The 14,411-nt window shown below is 42.5% G+C and overlaps 1 pseudogene across 1 annotated transcript; it reads left to right on the top strand.

The window, feature by feature from the left end:
• Nucleotides 1-7,557: 7,557 nt before the first annotated feature.
• Nucleotides 7,558-8,933, top strand: LOC308270698 (RUN domain-containing protein 3B-like; annotated as a pseudogene). Its single transcript has one exon. The product of its transcript is annotated as an RUN domain-containing protein 3B-like (transcript).
• Nucleotides 8,934-14,411: the final 5,478 nt, after the last annotated feature.

A 14,411-nucleotide genomic window follows, 5' to 3' on the forward strand; every position in this document is an offset into this window, starting at 1 on the left:
CATTGTCCTTTGTCTCCCTTTCTCAACCTCCTCAGAGAACCATAATCTCTCTCCCCAGGACTTAGTGCTGAGAAAAGCCCAAGCCTGAGCTTGTGCACATCCTTACCAAGACAGATGAAGGCAAGGGCTGCCCCCAGCAGGCTGGAGACAGCATAGTGGTAGCTCATCCCCTGGGGAAAATGTCCTATGTCAGGACAAACTGGGCTGCTCCAAAACTACAGTGTCCTGGATAGGAGGACATTATCAGCAGGAAGCAATCATCCTAGAATGCTCTTAGACAGCCACATTTCTAGAGCACCTGAAGGAAAGGGGAAGTCAAGGGCAGAGCAAATACAGGCCCCATTAAACTACAGATGGAGTTTCTTTTCTTATTTTATTTTTTTTATTTTTTTTGGCAGTACTGGGGTTCCTGGAAACCCTTCTACCTCCGGGTTACACTCCCAGACCTATTTTATATTTTTATTTGGAAACAGGGTCTCTTAAGTGAGGGAGACTGACTTTGAACCAGCGGATCCTCCTGTCTCTGCCTCCCAAGTGTGGGGATTACAAGCCTGTACCACAACGCCCGGAAAAAACTTTTTTTTATATAAATCAGGGTCTTCCTAGTTTGCTGAGAGTCTCACTAAATTGCTGAAGCTGTCCTCAAACCTACAATCTTCCTGTCTCAGATTCCCAAGTACTGGGATTATAGATGGTTGCCACCACCCTCTGCATAACATATTTTCTTGAGAGTGTAGGGCTGGGGTGGGGAGTTGGGGCATCAAATTGAACTTAGGCCATCCCTCCATCTGAAGGGAAATCAATCAGAAGACCTCCATGTGAGACACGGTGTATCTGCATGGCAGGGCACTGACACAGTGACAACTATTCAGGAGACCAACCTGTCCTGGGGCTGATCCCCTCCTGCTCCCTTTGCATTCACAGAAAAAAAAAAAAAAAGGTCTTCTTGAAAACTCCCTAGGTTGAGCCCTAGAGTAACAGAAAGTCCCCTGTCTCCGGAGGTTTGTGCTCAGCTCCTCCTGCAGAATCAGGCACTGTGTACTCAGAGCACAGAGGTACTGGGCTGAGTCGCTCCAATGGGCTGAAAGTTTCCTCAGGTGAAAGGAGGTTTCATTCTTCCTAAATTCAGCCTCAAAGCCATTGGTGCCCTTAACCAGGGTGGCCCCTGATGTGTATTTCAGGAGGAGCTGGAGGCCTTGGCTGGGGCGTTGCAGGTACCAGGAGAGATAGGGCAAGACATAGGATGAGTAGCTGCAGCTCAGCTCCAGGGGGGCTCCTTCAGACAGGATGACCTGGTGATCATGCTGGGTCACTAACTGGGCTCTGCTTCCTCCTGCAACACCAGCACTGAGTAAGGGAACACAACACAGACTTGGTAGTAAAGAAAAGGTGTCACATTCATAGGAGGGGAGAGGAAATGGCTTGTACTCACTCAGGAAAAAAAACAAAGGCGAGCACCGGGCTGAGCAGCAGGAGCATGGCTGAGCAGGAAGCGCAGCGGGTGGCTGAGCAGGTAGAAGGCAGCAGCTAGCTCACTGAGCCTCTGGGGCTGGGCGTGGAGAGGTCTGGCTGCACACTCCCTTGCTTTGACAAGTTTCACAGATGGTTAGTAAAGGACTTGCCCTTGAGAGCTCTGGATGCTTTCTGGGCCCTGATATTGTGATAGTTCTCTATCTACAGGTGCTCAGTGGATGAAGAGGATGCTGGGTACAGAGACAACATCGCCCTCTGGAGGCCAGAGGTGGGATTGAGGATCTACAAGAGTAGATGGAAGTGAAAATTGGACACACTGTGCGTTTCCATTCCAGAATCTGTGATGATGTCATCTTCTGCAGTGTATGGTGTTAATCCTAAAGGAAATGAAAAACAAGAGTTAGGTAAAAATAGAAAAGAGCAGTAATTTACTGAGATATGAGTCATGGGAGATAATATTCTAGATTCTGAAATACCATATAGAAATGCCATGTTATCTTGTAAAGACATTCATCGGACAGAGGGGAGAAGATCAGTGGCCTCAGGCAGAGCGAAGTCTTCAAACTGGCCCTGTGGTACTGGAGGTGAGCATCGCAGTGGGGAATAAAGATTGTTTCTTTTTTGTGACTAAGAAAAAGGCTCTGAGAAAACTACTCAAGTACCATGTTTCTGAGAAGAAAAAGTGAGAGTCCTATTCCAGTTATCAAGGGCCAGACAGACTAATGTGTTCTGCAAAATTATGGGAACATCACACTGGAAGAGCACTGACAGAGGCTCATCATGCTGAAACGTAAGCAGAAGGATAGGGTAAGTAATGTATGACATAAACACCTGATTTTGGAAATAAGTAAGGAAATGAAAAAGAATAAATGTATATGAGTTCAATAAAGCAGAGGGGAGTACAAGCAGCAGACGAGAGTTGAAAGCAACTTGTAGGAGGAATCGGAGACATGGCAGACTTTGTCCTGATCTCTCAAGCCTGTTCTCCTTGGAACCCGAGACCGGGACCAGGGAGAGGTCTGCGTGGCATCTCCTTGGGGCCTCCAGATGTTACAGAGTGCGCCTGAACAAGAAGATCACCGACTCAAATTAAAGTATAAATCAAGCCTTTAATACATAATCGAATCCGGACGCAAGCCTCATCTGTCACAGCAGAGATAGCAAGGGCCCCGATCATAGTTAGCAAGCATCTTTTATACCTTTGCAATGAAGTTCTTGTTGTACAAAACTGATTGGTTGACCTTTACATAAACACAGCAACTATGTAAAGTTTGCAGTTTTGTAGGAGGGCATAGATGGTTATGAGTTCGTTTTGACATATTTTCCAGGATGTGGTTTACGTGGATTTGTCCAAAACACCAGATGGCCTTTTATCTAACTGAAACATTTTCTAAACTAACTTCCTCTTGCTCCCCTCCTTTGTTCTCAGGCCTTATGCTTTTCCTGTTTATGTCAAGGCAGGCCTTGACACCCATCACCTCTACGGTAGTCCATTTGCTGACACTCTTTACAAAGCCCTCTTTTCTTTACGAGCCTACAACAATAAAACACAAACACTTGAATTAAATATCTCCCTAGATAGTGCCTGAGGAACCAGGAAAATAAGCCAATAACACATCCTGCCCAGCATGTGAGTACTTCTCCTGGTATTTTTCACAGAAAAGACTAATGAGAGAACAGAGTCTGGCCACCCGGTCACCAGCAGAGGTCTCTGCCATAATATGGGAAGATCTGTTCTCAGGGAAGAGGTGAGTAAGACAGATGTTGAGTTCCTGAGATCATGTTCTTGCATAGCAGCAGCTGCTTCCCAGGATTAAGGGCTGGGGTGTGTGGGCCAGGGGTCGATCAAGGGAGGTAGCCAGAGGTTTTCATGGTCAGTGGTCATTCAGAATTGATTGTGGGAAATGGATCCTGTTTTTGCTCTATATCCTCTGAGCTCCCAATAATATAATGAAATACCCAGGAAGATACAGGGATGGCCTATCTGTTGGGTGGGACACAGTTGTTTGGAACACATCCTTCTTTAGAAGAAATTCATTTAGTGTCTAGTTCAGGAGAGCAAGACCCACAATACCTGTGCGTACCCTAACTTTTAATGTCAGTAGTAATAGCAAGCATCTTCCTAAGTGTGTGTTACTCTCCTTCTTCTCTTGAAAAGAAACCTAGCTTTTATATAACCTGCTACTGGAAAACCAAGAGTATCCCATCTCTTTTTCTTGTTCATGAAATATCAGACAAGAAGAGTGATCTAAATCTGCTCTTACTCCTATGATCAGTCATTGCCTTATGTGTCTCATACAAAAATTTCTTCTGATTAAAACAAGATTTCTACTTCATATTCATCAGTAAATTCCAGGAAAATTTTTAGTTTTAATAGTACCACAAATTGAAAATGGGTCTATGTATAAGTATTGATAATGTTGTATAGCATGGTTTTCTCTAAGATAACATGTTTTGGCCTTAGACTAATATATTGTCACCGACGGTTGTATAGTATGAAAGAAACTGTATTAATCATTTAAAAAAACTTGAGTTGCATTGTAAAAAAAATATTGATAATGAACAAGACTAAGAACCTCTGGAGACCTCTCACTGGGGAGTTTTGGGGTAGTAATAATTCCCAACAACTCAGGGAGACCGTAGCTCAAGTTGGTTGAGTCTCCTGGCTGCTCTAACCCTGTGGAATCAAAGCCAGCAACTTCCTTGACTGAAGGAGAAGTCCTTTTTGGTGGGAAGGAGATGAAGATGTCTGGGATGTGGCAGTTGGAGGACCCTCGAAACACACTCACAGAGAGAATATTTCACTGTAGATGTAGTCGTGAAGAATCTCACTGAGAAGTTTCCTGGTTTAGATCATTTTTGTCTACTGCACCTCTAAGATCTAGGATACTCACATCAAATACCTCAGAATGCTTCAGATACCAAGTATCTGAAGAAAATATCCAGGGCTCAAGCCTTCCTCTTGAACTCTCCCCAGGCCACCATTTTGACACCCTCCCACCACTGTCAAAAAAGTGTCAAAATTACCCATCTCTATTCTATAAGGAATTAATTCACCTGCTTCCAACTTTTCTGCTGATCCAATATATTTCTCCTGAGGCATATTGATCCACCTCTAAAAAGCCTGCCCTGGGCATCCTCAGATAATATATCCTTTGGGAAATTCATCTCTCTCTCTCTGCAGGTTAATCAGTTGTTCACAGGGAGTGTGCCAAATTTGAATTCCCAAGGACTTAAGCGATGACAGGTAATCAGATAGGGAGCTCCTGACCCTCCCTCCAGGCTGACCTGCTTGTAAAGGCATCCCCACATACTTGGACACTGGCCACGGATGTCTGACACCCTCCACAGTAAGAAAAGTCAAGAGCAGGATCTGGACACTGACCCAGATCAAGCAGATGCTCAGGGTCCATCTAAAGCTAGGAAAAGTTTAAATGTAAGTAGGAATAGAATGTGGAAGACATTCTGCAGTGGGGGGAGGGGCAGAGGGCAGCCTGGCTGGGTGGCAGATTTCATGGAAATCTCTAGTAGGTAGGCAAGAACTTCAAGCTCCCCTGAATGAATTCAAGTTGGTGTGTGCCTCTAGGCCATTTTACAATAGTTTCTCCGACTCACAGCACAATGCTTTGAAAGATGACTCCTTCCATTATTCATCAGTAATCCTTGTTTAAGTCCCCCCCATCCTACCCTGCATCCCTCCTGTAGATGTAGGTTCTTGAAGAATTTCAAAAAGGCTACACTTCATTAAAAATTAGGACATATATTCAGATAAATCCAGGATTTCTTTTTATGGAAGCCAGAAGATAAATTGTTTGAAACATGATTGTCTCAGGACAGCCAGAGAATTCACTTGCTGTGTGCACATCATTCTCTTGGAAGCAGTCCTCGTGTCTCCAACATGTGTTCATTGTTGCGTGCTACAGCAGACATTCCTTTTCAAACTCCTTTGGTGAAAAGCTCAACCCATCAAAGACTGTAGCCTGCAAGACCCAAACCATATATTCCTTCTTTTTATTTCTCAGTGTATTGAGTTGTCCAATGTGCACTTGCAGTAAAAAGACTCAAATATAAATCTGGGCTCTACCCCCAAACACTACAGTTGCAGATCAGTATGCAGGCTTATGTCATGATATAAAATAAAGAATATCTGTCATACCCTTCTGAGCCTCTAGAGTGAATGGGATTAGAAATAGATGTGGGGACAGAAGGGACAAAACTTCTTCTCTTCACCTAAGGTAAAGACCCTTAAGATTCCCTGAGCCCTGATTTCTCCAGATATTAGAAATTCCCTATGCATGGAATGGAGTTTGCATTTTGAGACAGGTGAGAATTCTAGCCACTAATTCTCAATCCCTATTTAGAGTCACCTACTCATCTAAATCATAACTCTTGCTGGGCGTGGTGGCGCACACTTGTAATCCCTGCACTTGGGAGGCTGAGACAGGAGCATTGAGCAGGTTCAAAGTCAGCCTCAGCTACTTAGTGAGGTTCTCAGCAACTCAGTGAGATCCTGTTTCCAAATAAAATATGAAATGGGTCTGGGAGTATAGCCCGGAGATAGAGAGCCTCTGGGTTCCACCCCCAGTACCACCAAAAAAAAAAAAAAAAAAAAAAAAAAAAAAAAAAATCCTAACTCTTTACTCTGATCCTGGGACACTGTGTATAGATTTCCTTATTGCTTGTCTCTACCAGGGGGTACTGCTTTTTGCAGTACCTAATGTCTTTTGCAATCTGCTCTCTGGCCATTCCTCTAGAAAAGCTTTGGACCAACAGTAATTGCTGAGAAAAAACAGCGTCTCTGAACGTGCACTATCGGCATCAGGAGACAGATGCTCTGCACTCAATCACAAAGGAATGGCAGGATGCAGGTCTGTGCTGGACACTCCATAGAACACAAACCCTTGGCAGTGTAAAATGTGAGGAGTCTTCCATGTTATCCTGTGGCTTAAGAAATAATACTAAACCATCACATTTCCAGAAAGAAGATATGATATGCCAGGTGTGGTGGCACATGCTTGTAATCCCCGCGCTTGGGAGGCGGAGACAGGAGGATCGCGCAGGTTCGAAGCCAGCCGCGCGGTGTCTTAGGAGACCCTGTTTCCAAAATGAAAATATAAAAAAAAATAGGTCTGGGAGTGTAGCCCGGAGGTAGAAGGGCTTCCAGGAACCCCAGTACCACCACCTATATATATATATTATATATATATAATATATATATTATATATATATAATATATATTATATACTATTATATATATATATATATATATATATATATATATATAACTTTTCTCTCCATTCTTACAAAATTCTGTAATTGTATTACAATCAGGTGGAGACTAAATTTGGTCCCACGATACCTGTTCTGATGACTATAATTGGTCTAAATGACCAAGTTTTGATTAAAGGAATAACAAAAACTTTCAAATAATTATTTCCAAATTAGAATTTATTAGGAAAACTGTCCATTTTAAATAAATGTTTTCACTATAGTAAATGGGGCCAGAAAAACTCATAAGTTTGGAGTCGGTACAAATTTTGAGTGTTTTTCAGGCCTGAAATTCTTTCCAGAACTGTTCTTTAATGGAAGCTTCAGATGGAGTAGGAAAAAAAAGACACAATGTTTTCTGAAAGGATCTGTGAGCACAAATCAAACATAATGGTCTAAAGTGGGTCAAAGCTCTGGGTTCAGGATGGACCTGTGTGAAATATTTCAGTGAGGTCGTCCGGCAGTGGCCCTGGCGGGTCGGCGGCGACCGCCCAGCGGGGTGGGAGGTTGAGCGCGCGGGCGGGCGGGGCGGGCTCGGGCGCGCGCCCGCGGCCCGGGTCCCCGGGGAAGCCACGCGGGGCGCGCCCACGCCGTCCCGTGCGCGTCGCTGGGCGGCCGGCGGCGCGCGCGCGGGCGGGCGGAGGTGGTCGGCCCGGCGGAGCGCGGGTGCGTAGCCTGAGCCCCGCGCCGAGCGCGAGCCCCGGGTCCTCAGGTGCCGGCCGCCCGCCGCCCTCCGCGCCGCGCCCCCACGGCCGCGCACCGAGCGGGGGCCCCGGGAACAGGTGTGCGGCGCGTGCGGAGTCGCTCCACACAAAGGGGCGCGCGGCGAGCCCGCCATGGCCTCCCGCAGCCTGGGGGGCCTCGGCCGGAGTCGCAGCGGCGGCGGCAAGAAGAGCCTGAGCGCCTGCAGTGCCGCGGTGGAGAGGAGGAACCTGATCACCGTGTGCAGGTTTTCTGTGAAGACTCTGATTGATCGATCTTGCTTTGAGACAATTGATGATTCTTCTCCTCAGTTTAATAATTTTGCATCTATTTTGGAACAGATTCTAAGTCACCGACTAAAAGGTCAAGTAACCTGGTTTGGTTATGAAAGTCCTCGTAGCTTCTGGGACTATATCCGAGTGGCTTGCCGAAAAGTTTCACAGAATTGTATCTGCAGCATTGAAAATATGGAAAATATCAGTTCCTCTAGAGCTAAGGGTAGAGCCTGGATCAGAGTAGCACTCATGGAGAAACATTTATCTTAATACATCTCTACAGCTCTGAGAGACTTCAAAACCACCATGAAGATGAAGATGGGGCTATTGTCTTGGGTGAGGAAGCAAACATGCTTGCTGGCATGCTGCTTGGACTCAATGTGATTGATTTCAGCTTCTGCCTAAAGGGACAGGGATTGGATGGCAGCGTTCCTGCTGTAATAGACTATACACCATATATGAAGTTCATACAAAGCTCTGATAGCATCAGCAGTGATGAGGAAGAGCTCAGGACTTTGGGAAGCAGTGATAGTTCTGGAAGCAGCACTCCAGAAACGGTGGGACCTCCCTTTGTCATGGATGAGAACATCTGGTTCAACAAGTGTTAAGAGAGTGAGACAAAAGTACCAGCTTGCCCTGGAACAGAAGGGTTATCTTGAAGAACTCTTACGACTTCGAGAGAACCAACTGTCTGAATCTGTCTCCCAGAATAAGATACTGCTTCAGAGGATTGAAGATTCTGAGCTGGCCCATAAATTGGAGAAGGAACAATTAGGATATATAATTGTGGAACTTCAAGATCAGCTGACTGTGCTAAAGAATAATGATTTAAGATCAAGACAAGAGTTAACTGCCCACCTCACCAACCAGTGGCCTTCCCCAGGAGCTCTGGATGTCAATGCTGTTGCCTTGGATACGTTGCTTTACCGAAAACACAATAAACAGTGGTATGAGAAAAGTTATCAAAGTCTTGACCAGTTATCAGCAGAAGTTAGCCTTTCTCAGACTTCTTTAGATCCAGGCCATTCACAAGAAGGAGATGGAAAACAAGACTCATTAATCAATGAAGGTAAAGAAGATACTCCATCATTACTTGGTTTGTGTGGGTCCCTAACGTCAGTAGCAAGCTACAAGTCTTTAACAAGCCTAAAATCCAATGACTGCCTTGCAAGTCCCACAGCAGAGATGACGAGTCCAGGCCTAACTCCTTCCTGAAAACTTCATGTAAAAGCCAAAAGTTTCTATATAATAAATGTTCAGTTTACATAAGTGTGACTGCTGGGGAGACCTTTGAAATTTTATATTGTTCTGGTACATGTCTGGAATTCTGCTGCTTAGAGAGGCCAGTACTCCATGTAAACTTATAAGGGAAAAACAGTGGTCCTGACATTTTTATTTTTTAAAATTTTGTCTTTGTCATTGCAGAAGTTTAAAATTGAAAAGGCTTTTAAAAACTTTCAAATATTCTCCAAAATGATTCATTGCAAATTGTACATAATTATTATTATTCACCTAATTTTTATATATTTGTATAAGTGTATCTTGGTTGCCAGAGGCTGATTTCAAGGTTTTATTCCAGTGACTTAAGCTAAGTATTTTATTTCACTCCTTTATTCAGTGATTAAATCTTCAGAAAAAAAGATACTTTCATTTTTCATTATTTTTTATTTTCTAATGTTTAAATGCCATGTTTTACCAGGTGTGGTGGTACAAGCCTGTAATTACAATACCTGGGAGGCTGAAACAGGAGGATTGCAGGTTTGAGGTCAGCTTCAGCAACTTAGACTCTCAGCAACTTAGTGAGACTCTGTTTCCAAATAAAAAATCAAAAAGGACGGGGATTATAGCCTGGAGGTAGAAGGCCCCAGATTCCACGCCCAGCACCACACACGGACACACACACACAAACACACCAATAAATAAATAAATTAATGTTTTAGAAGGTTCTCAGCTTCAGTTTCACAGTAGCCTTTCTCTCTTTCTTTCTCTCTTTCTTTCTCTCTCTCTTTCTTTCTTTCTTTCTTTCTTTTTCTTCCTCCCTATTCCTTTTGCTCTCTTTTGGTGCTGGGGCTTGAACATCCAGGACCTTGAACATACAATGAAAATACTCTACTCTGAGCTATATCCCAGCCCCTTAGTTTTTCTTTAACATTTTATTATTTGATACCATCTTAACATTCCATTTAACATTTTATAAATTTTGTAGGAATGTGCCTTTTGGGGCAGTTAATGACTTACTTTGTAAGGGGTCATAGGGAAAGTATTTTATATGTATATTATATATGGGGAAAATAAATGTCTTATCTTTGTTTCCCAAGATTTTCATTAAAGGTTATCAATTTAAAAATATGATCAGGTATATTTGAAGAGCTGGAAATATTTCAAAATATAGAACAAATGAAATGAAAAAGTATACATCAGGAAAGATTTCAAGTTCAGTTAGAGATCTGAGGAGCTTCTAAAGGATCACTAGAATACCACCACCATTCTTGACAGTAAATACATACATGTCTGACATAGAGTGCTACTCTTCTCCCTTGAGTGTGACAAGTTGTGTCATATGTTTTACAGACTCCATGTTATGTCTTAATCTTATTTTAAGATTGATGTTAATATTTTAAAATCCCTGCATTTCTACAGGTAAATTAGTTTTTGTTTGTATAATACACACTTAAAATTATTTTGCAACTTTTGAAATAGCTACATTTGTCCTTAAATGTTCCATCATATCAAAAATGAAAACATATGAAGTATATTTTCTATAGTAAGAAATAAGAAGAAAATATGATTAGCTGTGCCAAAGAAGTTTTATATGTTGTTTACACGAAGAGGCCACAATATTTACCTGGGACTTCATATGGTATTTTTGTTTATTACTAAAATATTACATGCAAACATAGTAGCTTTGACATATGGAAAGAATGTTCCTAAAAGTTTTTTAGAAGAGATGAATGTAAGCAGTTTCATTCTTTATATTAGAATTATAAGAAAATAGTAGTTCTCTACAATATTTGGAGATTAGTCTCCTAATTTGGAATATAAAATAATCAGTAATAACAAGGCCAGTCTTATATGTGATAGTCTAAACAGTGTCATTTCAGGGACAAAGGAACCCTCAAAGCCCTTAAAATAAGTTACATTAGATATGCCAGAACATATTTCTTCAGCTTAAGACTTTAATACTTAAAAAAATGCAAATATACTTGAGAAATGGTACCTTTAACCTATTCTCAATTCTTTATTTCTTATTGAGAGTGAAGTATCCAAAGCAGTTTTTAATCAGTGTGGGTGAAGGAAAAAAAGATACAAACTGAAGACAAATGAAAGCTTGGGAGGGTGGAGTAAGGAAATGGCTAAGGAGGGGAACTCTGGACATTTTAGGCTGGCCTTGAACACTATTGCTGCTTTTCTGAGAACTATCTGAATGTTAAATGCTTCATCAGTCATGGTCCACTCTCAGCTGACACTTGATTCTTTAGTCATTAAAAAACTGTTAAAAATTTTTCATGCATTTTTATCTTGTAGAAGGGAATTTAAGATTCTATTATTGGTATGATTTTTCAAATTTGTCTAAAGGAAACAGTAACTTATGTCCGTCAACATGCTGCTCAATGCAGATTTAAAGATGACATCTGAGGACCTTGACTTTTTCTCCTTTCTTGGAGCTCTTGGTATGCAATACATCTGCTACTGTGAAATTCAGATTTCTATACAGTTGATTACACCCTAGTTAGAGGTAGTGTGTAAATGTTTGCATGAGGAAACAATGTATGTCTCAATCTTTAGTTTTAGGTGGTAGTGTTTATTTTTAACAATCCCCCCCAAAAGAATGCTCAGTTACATGTCAATATTTCCATGTGTATTTTGTTGCCTTGATGTACTATACTTGTTGCATGTATATTAAAGATTTTGTACCATGCAAAAAATATATATATATATATTTCAGTGAGAGTGGTATGGAATACAAGGATGGCTTGTCTGTAATTCTGATTTTTTTTTTTTTTTTTTTTTTTTTTTTTTTGGTGCTACTGGGGTTCCTGGAAGCCCTTCTACCTACGGGCTACTCTCCCAGACCTATTTTTACATTTTTATTTGGAAACAGGGTCTCTTAGCCAGCGCGAGTGGCTGGCTTCGAACCTGCGTGATCCTCCAGTCTCTGCCTCCCAAGCGCGGGGATTACAAGCGTGCGCCACCACGCCGGGCTTGTAATTGTGATTTTTAAGACCGGAGGCCGCAGAAGATCCATGAGGATGCGCTGCCTCACCCACAAGGCCGCTCCGGCCCTGTCTTGCAAGACCTCCTGGGCCAAGCTTTTCCTCGTGCGCATGCGCACGCATATGCTCATGCCCCCCCCCCCTTGCTCGCTCACATCACCCTGGCGCATGCGCGCACAGCTCCAACGGCTCCTGGTTTACGTTGCGGCCTCACGTGGGCGACGCGCAGGCGCGTGAACGCAGGGCGGGTACCAATGCCCGCAGTTAAATGGGCGTCGGGAGCAGGTGCTCCAGGCTCAGAGGTAATGGCCGCTGGGCCCCTGCACGCCCGAGTCCTGCCCGTGCTCCCTCCTGGTGCTGCTCAGAGTGGCCGGCGGCGTCCAGCGCTGCCCCGCGGCAGGCGGCGCCCGCAGACCCGGAGGAGCTTCCAATAAAGACTGTGGGGACCTGCGTGTCCCGGGAGAAAAGCTTAGTGGGCTCTGTGTGTGTGTGTGCTCTGTGTGTGCGCCTTCGCTGTGGCGGGCCTTTGTGGACGCCGGGAAGTGTGGGCTTTGATTGGGGGACACGGGAGTTGTACAGTGATCCTTTATATATAAAAATATAAGTGCTTTCTGGTCTCTTGGAGTTGGTAGGATTCAGAAGGCATGAGGTTTGTTGTACTTGGGAGCAGTGTTGGAAGTATATGAATTCGTAGTTCTGGGTCTTTTAATTAATTTTTTAAAAATTCAGCATAGGTATTTATAACTTCATTCAGATAAGGAAACAGGAAATAAAGAAGTTCATGGTCTAAGATATTGCTACGTAGTTCCAGCAGAGCTAGAATTGAGAATGACGGATCTAAAATTATGAATCACTCAGTCACTTTCCATACTACCTTCTTTTGTCCTCAACTCCCTGTTGTGTAAAAGCATAAGTTTTATATTGAAAACTGGGAGAAGAAAATGCCTCGAAAAAAGACTAGTGTTTTCTATGATTACTGTTTTATGTTGGTTGGTTCCTAAGCCAGGCCATTTTTTTTTAAAGTGCTTGAACAAAATAATACTACATTTTAAAAAAATATAAATCTAATAAAAATAAATTTAAAAATCACGAATCTTAGAAACACTGAACTTTCAATGACAGCTTCTCCCCCCACTAGGCAGATGCTTGCAAATTAGATTCTCCCAAACTTGAACTCAGCGATAACCAGGTATAGCATATGTATACAGTAGAACTCTCCACTACTCCACTATTTCAAAAAGTTATCCCTTGCTGAGTCAGGCATGTTGCTGCACACTTGTAATCCCAGTACTTGGGAGGCTAAGACAGGAGGCTCTCAGGTTCAGGGCCAGCCTCAATTACTTTAGGCCCTCCAAAATTTAGACCCTGTTTCAAAATAAACAATAAGCTTGGTGTGGTGGCACATGCATGTAATCCTAGCATTTAGGAAGTTGAAACAGGAGGATAATGATTCGTGGACAGTCTCAGCTGCTTCGGCCCTTTGCAATTCAGTGAGACCCTGTTTTAAAAATGAAGAATAAGAAACAGGGCTGGGGATATAGCTCAGAGGTGGAATGCCTCTAGGCTCCATCCCCAGTACTGAAAAAAAAAAGATGTCTACAGTGCACCAATAAAAACTTAAAAAATAAAAATAAAAATAGGGCCGGGGAGTGTGGCTCAGAGGTAGACTGCCCCTGAGCTCAATCCTCAGTACCGAAAAAAAAAAAAAATCAGTTTTGAAGATGTCACAGAAAATGTTGCCTTTGTCCCCATCTCCAGTGTTCCTAAATCTCTTTTTCTTCACATTTTTATTTTATTGTACTTCTATTGGTGACTTTTATATACATATACATACTCTCTCATCTCTCACATAGAGAGATTTTAAGTGATATAAACATAAATGACACATCAGTTGGTGTATTTTGTTCTGTACCCTACCACACGTTCCACTTCTTCCAGTAAGCATGAGTAAACTTGATAGCAATACCCTTATATATAGACATAACATTATTTGAACTGTTTGCTTCCTCAATCCTCTGTTTTCCTTCCCAACCTAAGTCCCCTAATTGCCTCCCGGTATTGTACTTGGAATCCTCAATGATATGAAGTTCCCTTTGTTTCCCTTTTTCTCTCTAGCTTCTACATATGTGAGAAAAAATGAGACCCTTGACTTTCTGAGACTGGCTGAACTCACTTAACATAATGTTTAGTTCTATCCATTTGCCTGTAATGACATGGTTTTGTTCTTTATGGGTGAGTAAAATTCCATTGTCTATATAATACATTTTCTTTATTCACCTGTTGATGGACACCTAGGTTGGCCCCAGAATTTGATTACTGTGAATTGTGCTACTATAAACACGGATATGCATGTATCGCTATAGCATTCTACCTTTAATTCTTTTGGAAAGATACCTAGGAGTGATATAGCTGGGTCTCATAGTGGATCCATTCCTAGTCTTTTGAAGAACCTCCATACTCATCTCCATAGTGGTTGTAC

This window comes from Muscardinus avellanarius, assembly GCF_963383645.1.
Source record: "Muscardinus avellanarius genome assembly, chromosome: 12".
Taxonomy (NCBI): Eukaryota; Metazoa; Chordata; class Mammalia; order Rodentia; family Gliridae; genus Muscardinus; species Muscardinus avellanarius.